General features: G+C 30.1%; 1 pseudogene; it reads left to right on the top strand.

Moving 5' to 3' along the window:
- Positions 1–2,385: 2,385 nt before the first annotated feature.
- Positions 2,386–5,937, top strand: LOC100819181 (feruloyl CoA ortho-hydroxylase F6H1-3-like; annotated as a pseudogene).
- The last annotated feature ends 5,130 nt before the right edge of the window (positions 5,938–11,067 follow it).

The raw sequence follows: 11,067 nt of genomic DNA, 5'->3' as shown, positions 1-11,067 counted from the left end.
TCTTATTTAAGTTAGTAATGAATTAATCACATAAAATTTGGATATGTTGGTCACGATCTAGCTAGTATTTAGAGAAACCTCTCAATCATTTTCAATAATTATTGAAAGACAAAAGCAGATCAATTTCTGGCGATCGAGATTTCTTCAAAATTTAATGCAACTATAACAAAAGGATTGTCGTGATATAGAAAGAGAAGTTACGTGACTAAGTTTTTTTTTAAAGATGATGGTTACGTGATTAAGTTGAATTAATATAAAATTAAAGGACAAAATCAAAACGAACCTAGCTAGAAATTAATGTTATGTCGATGCCATATGTTGCACAAGCATAATGTCATGACATACGTAATGTCAAACAAATCTATTATAATTAAATTTTAGTTACATACGTGTATTAATCAAACATAAAAGATTTACAATTAAACATAAAAAGTTTTAATTATAACTAAAAAGAAACTTATTTAAACAATTTGATGAAATGAAAGCGTTTGGCTATTGTGGCCAACAAAATCCCAAGGTTGAGTGAGATTCAATAACACACGTTACAACAAAATCCCAGGGTTTCCACTGTCACTCTCCATAGTCCAAAGCATCCATTAAAATCCCAAGTCGAAACCAATAGGCAGGCTCTTAGTCTGTAGTGGGGTGGCAGGGTTCTCTATAAACCAAAACGACTAGGTTACATTCAACTTATTTAAACAATTGATTAAATGAAAGTGTTACTAAACAAGATCTTACCCACATCAGCAATCAAATGTGGCAATAAAAAGTTAAATAAAAGTACATAACTAAATTTAAATAGAATTGGTAAAAATAAAAATATTAGATGGGAAGATATAACTGTTTATTTAAGAAAATTTAAATTTTAAGAATTAATTATTTTCCTTAAGCTATTCGAATAAGTAAGTTAAGAAAGTAATTATTTTTCTAAAATAAATTAAAGTAAATGTGGAATAAATTATAGCCCTACATTATATGTTGTGTGTGAGTTTTATTTCCTGCATGTATCTTCTGTATAAGACTATTTTAATGTTCAAATTAATTAACTCAATTCATTTACATTCTTAATTACAAATAAATAAGTCATTTAAAAAAAAGCATTAGTATAATGTCTAAAAAGAGGCCAAAGTACCAAACGAGGGAAGGAGACTTCAAATAAAATCAAAACACAAAAAGAGGATTAAAAACATAAGTGAGAAAAGGCTTGAAACATTTTATTCTTCTACTTAAATGAGTTTATCGATGAATGTAAATATATTTATATACTTCTTGAGTTTTATATCTGTTGATATTTAAATTTAATATCAATACATACAAAAAAAATATTTAATATACTAACATATCAACATCATTGTATTTAGGTTAAAACATTTTTTTTTTAATATTTTGAACTGACTTTCAATTTGCTGATTTTTGTCTATCTGCCCACTGCACAAATCAATCACATAGAATTGATTTGGGACATCATACTTTGTACTTGTGACATTCAACTCAAGTTTTATACTTGGGAGTGACATCAACACAAGGCCAACCTTGGAAGACATCTTCTTTGTTTGACCTTTGTGGTCGACATGTGTTATACTGAGAATTCCAAATCAACTTCAACTTGTGTTATGTGCAATGTTACTATCATGCCATGTAACTCATAATTTGGAATAATTGTCAATAGCTTATCACGCATTTGACATATATATAGATTGGCATGTGTCTTAGATCCTTCATCTATTCCTTTATTAACGTCACATCGTTACCTCTCATAATTTTTTACTTGAGCGATAAAGTCTTTGTAAGTTGCGAACGTTGAGTTCTTTCTTACCAATTATCGCACTATTGTTGTACAACCTTCTTTTTGCCCCCCAAAAATTGTATGTATTGTACTTGTACTAATATCTACATATGTTAATCCCAACAAACAAATACATTATTATTTATAATAAATTACTATTATAAAACAGTTTTAAATAAGGATATAAACTAAACAAATAATTAATTAATAAGATTTTAAATTTGTAAAACATTAATACATTTTAAAAATAAAACAAAATTTTACAATTATGGAAGAGAGATACTAGTAATATAATTAATTATGCTAAATTAAAATCTGCAAAAAAAAAAAGAATTTTTCTTTTTATGATCTTGCCAAATGCGTTAAAAAAAATCCCAATATTGTCTATATTGCCTGCCAACTCCGACATTGTTAACTAGATTGTCTCATTTTTATAACCAAAAAAAGCATATCAGACGTCCTGAAAAATGGAAATGGAAACGGGCCCATCACACGTGTGAATCGTCCTTTGTGCCACATATTTTGCACGCTCGCACATTCACCACAACAACGAGCCCAACATATAAGAACAACCCACAGGGTCCCAAAATTTCACACTATTTCTTATTATTCTCTCACGTAATGGCGTCTTCAGCTCAAGTGCCAAACCTCTTCGGCAGTGCCACCTCAGCTCTGCCGCCAACCCCGGCGGCGCACCACGACAACATCATGTCCTCCTCCGACGCCGCCGACGCGCTCTCCTGCCTCCTCCACCGCCTCCCGCCCACGCTCTCCCTTCCCACGCGCCTCCCCTCGCCTTCCTCCGCAGCCGCCACGTCTCCCCCCTCCCTCTCCCTAAACGACGTATTCTCCTGCGTTTCAAAACTCGGTTACGCGCAACTCACCGATCACTCAGTCCCCTCCGAACTCGCCAACTCGGCCGAGTCGGAAGCGCTTGCCCTCTTTGACCTTTCCAAAGAACAGAAGAACTCTCTCTTTCCCAAAAACTGGCCTCTCGGATACGGCGGCGACGACGAAGACGAAGACGAGCTCGCCGAGTCGTTCCGCTTCGACTCGGCGTGTTCGACCGAGTCGAACGAGTTGGCACTCTTTTCCCTGCGCAAGTTTGCGCGCGAACTGGAGATGCTGGGTTTAAAGATCGTTGATGGGTTAACAAAAGGACTTGGGGTGTGAGAATCCGCTTGGGGATGACCCGAACCGGTTCTGTTCGGTTCTGTGGGTTTCGGAGTCTCTGTCCGGGAACAAATCGGGTGGGTTTTACCCGTTTGTAATCGGATTGCAGTACCAGATAAGGAATCTGAAATACTCATTGCTGTCGGATTCGGGATGGGTTTCTGTGCTGCCACACGTGGACTCGATTTTGGTCACTGTTGGTGACATTGCTCAGGTAAATTATTATTTTTTAATTGATTAATGTTTTTGTTCAGACATAATGGCTGTGGCTTCTTAATTACTGCAACTTGTTTGTTTTATGTTTTGGATATTTGTTAATTTTGTTCTCCGGTCTCTTTTAAGATTGTTTGTTTATTTATTGATAATTTTAAGATTATTAATTTTACTTTTAATGTTTATACATTGATATGGAAACTCATTCTAGAACAAATTTTCTCTTAATAGAGATGACCTATTTGAAAAGCACTCAAGTAAAATTTGTCTCACCTGCTTTCTTAGGGCAACCAACAAGCCATTTATCATTGTTCATTGTACCTTTTTCCCCTATGATCACATTCAGAATATTATGGCTATCAAAATGTTTATATGTTATAACGTAGATGCCAACTAGATGGAATATCCGTATCCCTGGCAATGACTAGGCGAGATATCAACCCCTGATTTAATGACGTACGGTTGTAGGGTCCGATCAGGAGGGATATTACCACTACCGATTGTATTTTATCCAAGTGTGTATAGGTTAAAGCTTAATGGTTGGATCAAGATTCCACTTAGAGGACACACAGTTTGCTAGCTTAAAGCATGAAGTGTATAGGGATTAAGTGTGTAGCAATTGGGATTAATGGTAGGGTATAAACTAACATTCAATTATTAATTATCTTTTAAATGATTTTAAAATAATTATTTTTAAGAGTCAATAATTTATGATTGAATAATTGTTTAAACTATTAATACATAGTAATTTCTCTTTTTTTTTTCTCCTTAGTTATGGTTTGGGGGAAAATCGGAAAAGCTTGTGTATAAGTTTGTTAGTTTGTTAGGTAATCATATGGTGGCTAGTATAAAATTATATATTTATGACTTGTAATTACTTTATTGTCCCTTAGGTACATCCATAGTTTGATTTTGACACCTGTATGTATAATTTGAAGTTTGAACAAGGTTTGAAAACACAAACTGAACTAATCACGTTTTATTTGAACTATGTGATTTCGCCTAATGAGGCAGGCATTATAAGTTATATGAATGAATCTATTTTGGTTGTTATACTTCTTTACACTTTATTATTTTAATTCTATATGTAAACACTGTAAGTTTTAGTACAAATAAATTTAATGTGTTTTGTTACTTTTATAGCCATACTAACGTGGTTGACAGTGTAGCTGTTATGATCGCTACAAAATTTATGGAAGAACTACAATATTTATCACGGTTTACCAATTGTTAGAAAAATTCTATCGTGGAAAGAATTTTAGACGGCTTAACAATTGCTAGATTTCTTTTTGGGATTTTATATAGTTGGAAAAATTTTGTCTGGATGTTACAATGGCTAAAGTTAACTTTAGCGAAGTTAAAAAAAAAAAACTAACATTAGAAACCAAATTACATTATATTTACTTGTTCAAAGAATAAAATTTTCAATTTTTACATAAAGGTCAAAACAGTAAAGTGCAAACAAATTAATAATTAAACCTTTTTTTAGTATGGAGTCTTCTTTTACGAGAGAAATGTTACTTTAGTGATGTAATTCTACATTATTTTGTATTTTTAAGAAGAATTTAATATAAATATATTAACAGGTTATGAATATATTTCAATCATAAATAATTTATTTTAAAACAATTATTATAAAAATAAAAAAATTTATACATGCTAAATTATTATGTAAAAAAATTTACGCGGTCAGTGCATGTTTTTTTTTTTCTCTTTTAAGACTGATAATGAAGTTATAATTAAAATATTTTATTACGTATGCATAAAGTAATCATTGTTCTTTTCGGTCATACATTTTGGCATGCAAATTCTGATTTTGATCCTGCAGATAATTTATGTTGGTTGGGCCCCCTTCTTTAGCAAGGTGGATCACAATGCACTGTGTAGCAATGTCCCTATGTCAGGGTGTGTCTGTTCTTCATTTTTCATTTAGAAAAATCTTCAATTCAGCTCAGAAAAAGTGGACTAGGCAAAAGCCTCAAATCTCAAATGTTATACCACACATCATTTCCTAAGAATAGAAGATGAATTCAATTTCATATGGAGGAAAAAAATCATATACAATGCCCCATAAGTGTTTTTGTGTGTGTGATGCCTTAGTTTCTTAGTAGTTGGTTTCATATTTCTTAAAAAGTTTATAAGATTCATTATTTGTTCAATTTTGTATCATACTATCATGTATCTTTTTTTATAAATTATTTTATTTTGAAGAGCACATTACATTAATCCTAGGGGTGATGCATTTATAAAGTGGGATACTATATGAATTTAAACAATTACTGTGCAGATGTGGAGCAATGGCAAGTTAAAGAAAGTGAGAGGCAGACCAATGGCCACAGTGGGAGATGAAAATGGTTCACGCTGCATAACAATGTCATTGCTGATAACTCTTCCAACAGATAGCAGAGTGGCTCCACTCCTTCCCAAGGCAACCTGCAACAAGGAACAAAAGGAAGAAGAAGTTGATGAAGAAAGCAATGATGGTGGTGAAGAACTAGAGAAGAGGGTGTTCAACTCTTTTGATTTTGAGGACTATGCTTGGAGAGTGTACCATGAACGCATCATTTTCAAAGATCCATTGGATAGGTACCGTGTTGCTTAGAAGTTGTTGTTTGATCTTCTCAGCCATCGATGTTTTGTGTGAGATTCATTAATTTGTCATGCTAGTGTTAGTTAGTCTAGTAAGATTTGAATTTTGGATGGGTGAAAGGGAAATATGAGAGGACTGCAATAATGAGATGAATATCATATGCTCCATTTATTTATTGGATTGATTTTGAAGTTAGAGAAGTGTCACTTATTTTTTACTTTAGCTTTCAATCAAGAATTCAGAGTTTGTGTCAGTTACTCTAGGGACAGGGGTCCAACTCTGTCATGCCGAAATTGACGGGACAGTGGCTTCAATTATATACCTTTCAATGAAGTATCATTAAATATTGAATATCCTGATAGAATATCTATCTATATATGTTTCTATCAAAGATGAAAAAATTTGGGTTTTATTAATTAATTTTAAAAAGTAAAGATAAAAGAACATTAAATATACTTCATAAATACTTTTATTTACTTTTAAAAGTATATACTGAATATTTTTTATATTTCTGAAATAATAAATATTTTTCAATAAAAGATTCTTATTCTAGTTCAATTTTCTTACATTATCATTGCAAAGATTTTTATATTATTAATTAATTCAAAATAAATTTAAATATGATTTTTTAAAAATAATTATTATAAAAATAACAATTTCAGTTTGTAGGGTAATCTATGATAGGATTTTTTTATGGGGAATAACTCATTATTTCAATAACGACTTTCTCCTCAGTACAAGATGATAAAGTATCAAATTAAGAAACAAGAATCATCATGAGATATAGAAGTCGTCTGTTAAAAACTACGAGCAACTAAAATTACTTGTCAGGAAATAAAGTACAACTACATAGGTCGTTGACAACACGTTGATTATCAAGCTCTATCACAATGTCAAGATTTTGAAGCCATAAAAATGCTTCCTTCAGGGCCAAGGCCTATCCTTCATGGACTGCAGAATAAAAGGTTTCTAATCAGAGAATGCGGTTACAAATTGACTTTGGTCATATCTTATACAGACTCCCAAGCCCCATCCCAAAACTGCTACAATTCTTTACACTATTAGTATATTTAAATTAAATTCAAATTATTTTTTTGTTCATTCAACTAATATGCTTAAAACATTAGTTAATATAATTTTATAGAACAATACTGGATAATCGTATAATGAAATGTGGAAGTACAGGTAACTACTGATTGAAAATTCTAACTTACGTATGGGGGTAGTCATGGGATGGTATCTTTACCCAATAGAGTTATTTATTTAAATCTAAATTTAAATTCCATTTGATTAAGATCTAATGATATATAGAATATCAATCTTAATATTATATATAATTAAATTGTAGAATTAAAGTATATATTTACAATTAATGTATATTTTAAAGTATATAATATTAATATTGTATAATATCATGCCATACAAAACATTGTTTATTAAACTAAGAAGTTATATTATTAATACATAATTGATAAAAAGATTTATACTTTTTTTAAAAGAATCTAAGATATTGAACGAGGTTTGAACATTCTGAAGTATAACTTGTATCCATCCTTAAAATATACTGAATTTAATTTCTTAAAAGTAATTTCAAGTCAGATCAAATTAATGGAATGGTATGGATCATAAACATTCCTGATTCTTTGGGTTAAGGTACAACCCAAGCTTAATTACCACTTTGGGAAGAATTATATTGAAACTGGCAACCTCTTCCATCATGAGGAGAATGTGTATTAAAACTTGCTACGATCTTGTAATCGTTTTCATCTAAAACAGCTTTGAGACTCCAACTACCACTTCTACCATTCTCCCTGTCTTCAGATTCACTACTAGACGTCCTTTACTGAAGTGCCTTTGAGTGGTTTAGTGCCTTTGATGGCATACTTTTTTAAGGAAAAATGTTTGATGGACATCCATTAACCTATAACCGATAGGACATCTTCTTTGAAAGAGAGATAAAAATAAGAGAAAAATATAGATATGATAGAGTTTGTGATGTGACAAAAAAAAGAGATAAAAAAATATAAATGAGGTATTCAAAATTAAAATATATTTATATATTATTACTCTTTTTTTAGAATTGCTACTATATTCTACTTGGAGTTTTCTTTTGCTCACGATTTACCAGTCCAAAACAAAATCAAGGTACACTCAGTGAGGGTGGGGATAAACTTTAACAAAAACGAACAAACACAAATGTGTAAAAACAAAAAAGACCATTCTTATGTGCAATGTGTTTGGATTCGAACGTACTAAACCAGAGAACTAATGGTATTATTCTTCCACATTATTCAAATTTCTTCTACATTTAACATATTTTAAAAAATTTAAACTTTATTTTTTTTTTATTTTTTCTTCTTTGTTTTTTTCTTTTTGCTTTTCTTCATATAACCTATGGATTAACAATATGGATTGGATCCATAGTATGATAGTCTAACCAATCAAACTAATAGATCAATTATATTAAAAAATAGTTAACATCATTATATATAACACTAAAATTTCTAATGTATATTTAATACACATAAGTTTATATAATAAATTTTGTAATAATTAATTTTGATCTAATAATGGAAAAAATTTAATAATAATTTTGACCTAATAATGTTTTTTTACACAAATTTTAAATAAAAATTTTAAACAAAATATTCCTGCCTACATCGCCTACTCATTTGACATTTCCATGGTTTTGCAGAAAAACAATCCTCATGCAATAGCCACGATTTACTTATATGTAATTAACTTTCCTTGCCACATGTAATAAATTGATGTCTAGTAGGACTACAACTTTGCGACAAATAAATATTAGTCTACAAAATGTTAATTCATAGGAAAATATTTTTTTTTGGACAGAATTCATAGTAATAAAAGATAATAAAATGGAGACTTTGAAGTTTAAATACAACGTTATAAACACTATATTTTTACATATTTTCCTTAACAATTTTTTCTATATAAAAAAGAGGAGACTTTCTTTCTCCTGTACTTCCAAAAGAAAAAATTGTAAAACATTGAAATTAAAAAAATTATCGATTGTTGTTTTGGTTTCTTTCTTCTTTTGTAGTTCAAACTCTCAAAATTAATGCTACAAAGGTTTATCATACAAATGTGATTATACTACTGCTTATAGTTGGGAGGGCCCTGCAAAGTAAGGAATACAATAATATGAAAAACTAAAAACAATAGAAAAAATAATGCTCGCTTGTTAGCATGAGACATGAGTTGGCGTTGGACCACTTTGATTTTTTTTATATTATTATTAGTGCTCTTTTCCCTTATATTCCTTTATTTATTTCCCCATGTTAGTTACGATTAGGTGATCATCTTCAACATATTTATCTAGGGGGTCGTTAATATTTTTAGGATCGACAAGTTTGGCTTTAACACAGTGATCGATGTTGCCGTTTAGCTAATATGATGTGTACATCTGAAAGTTAATCAGATGTTTTGGCTTTGATGCTTTCGGAAGTTAATTTGTCTTTCGAACGATCTGTTTTATATATGTTTCCCTTCAATGCAAAGCTTGCCAATAAGTTAATTAGCACACACATGCACCTATTGATAGGGGGAAAAAGAACACTCGAGTCTCTGATTAAGTCTTACAGTAGAATGACTAAAAAATATATATAGGAGCTAGAATTAGATGTGAGAATAAGTAGCAAATTATATACGTATAAGTTATATATTCTTCCTGTGAATGTTGCATTGGAATCCACCCCTTGAGCATTCTTTTGGATTATCAAACAAATTACCATGATCAAACCATGCATCAAGATTATACCAGCCAGACGTTAAAAAATATGTCTTGTTTGGTGGCAATATTTAAACATAAGTTATCATGTTTTAGTTTGTTGTGTATGAAGATGCGATAAAATAAACTTATCCTACATGTTATTTATTAGTATAAAAGTTAACTTAAGGACTGGTTTAGAACAAATAGGTTAAAACAATAAAATTTTTCATTTTCTCAGTCACCTAAAAAGTAACTTCTGTGTTCAACCACACTATTGACATTATTCTTTAATATTGTCATTATTGATTCTATTATTATTATCTAAATTTCTAGATGAATTACCATCCATCACTATCATTGTGATTATTATTGTTTTCATTGTCTTTGCATGTTGTAAAAACTTTTACTATGGTAAAAAATGATAATTTATAAGCTTTTTTTTTTTGCTGAGTAATTTATAAGTTGAATTAACTACGTATACTAGTAAATTATCATAATACCATTTACTACTAGTTTAACGTTGAACTATAGCTTCCGTTGTTATATACTTTATGTAACAAAAATGGACTTATAGACATTATATGTTTTTACCAATTATATGATATATCATGCTAACAAGTAACAAGTGTTGAGAGATATTATCTGTTGATATAAAATAATGATATATATTATCTACTACGTATCGAATGTTAAAATAGTGTAGACTCACAATGTAACTTATAATTGACTTAAAAAAAACTTATAATTTACATTCTCTGAGATAAAAATATTTGATAAAAATTATCTCAATGCTTACATTTTTGTATCTTAATAAATGATATTTTTTTAGTGTTTAATATGCCTGTCTTTAAAAGTAATTGAAAGTAGTCAACGTGATATATTTATTAATTTTATACTACGTACGTATCAATGAACACATAATATAGAATCTTGTGAAATAAATTATCACAGTAATTAAAGTTATAAAAAGTTGATTATTTAGGAATAATAAAAGATCATAACAATGCATTAAACACCATCTTATGTATCACTAATTAATTAAATAATGTTTAAGAGGAAGCTAGTTTTATTTTGGTTTAAGAATTTACTTAATTCTCCCCATTTTTAACCTTATTGAAGAAGTGAGTTATGAGTTGATCGACTTACTAACAAAATTATTAAATCTTTAGCGAGTTTAAGGAGTTCAAGACAATAATTTGTCTTGACAAATTTTATAAATGAAAAATTTAGGTATAATATTTTACAGATTTCATTTATCATGAGAAATGAGAAAATCCATAGGTGTTAGTTCAGTCGAATAGTTTTATGATTTGGAGTATTGAATTGTCCAAGATATCAAATTTTCAAAGCTTGAATCAGTCATTCATGGCAAATTTTGACTAAATAACTTATGTTTGCACCGTTATAATGGAAGTTAACAAAAGATTAAATTTGACACGAAATTGAAACTTAGAAGAACAAATTGATCTTAATAAATACTCATATATTTTACCTCTCAGATCCCTAGATTCATTAATGTCAAAGGGTGCAACTATCCACGATGTTCTTGCATGAGAAAATCGGAGGCACGAT

This window comes from Glycine max, chromosome 14 (genome assembly GCF_000004515.6).
Source record: "Glycine max cultivar Williams 82 chromosome 14, Glycine_max_v4.0, whole genome shotgun sequence".
NCBI classification, from domain to species: domain Eukaryota; kingdom Viridiplantae; phylum Streptophyta; class Magnoliopsida; order Fabales; family Fabaceae; genus Glycine; species Glycine max.
The sequence above is the reverse complement of the archived record's forward strand: the minus strand, read 5'-3'. Positions and strand labels throughout refer to the sequence as shown.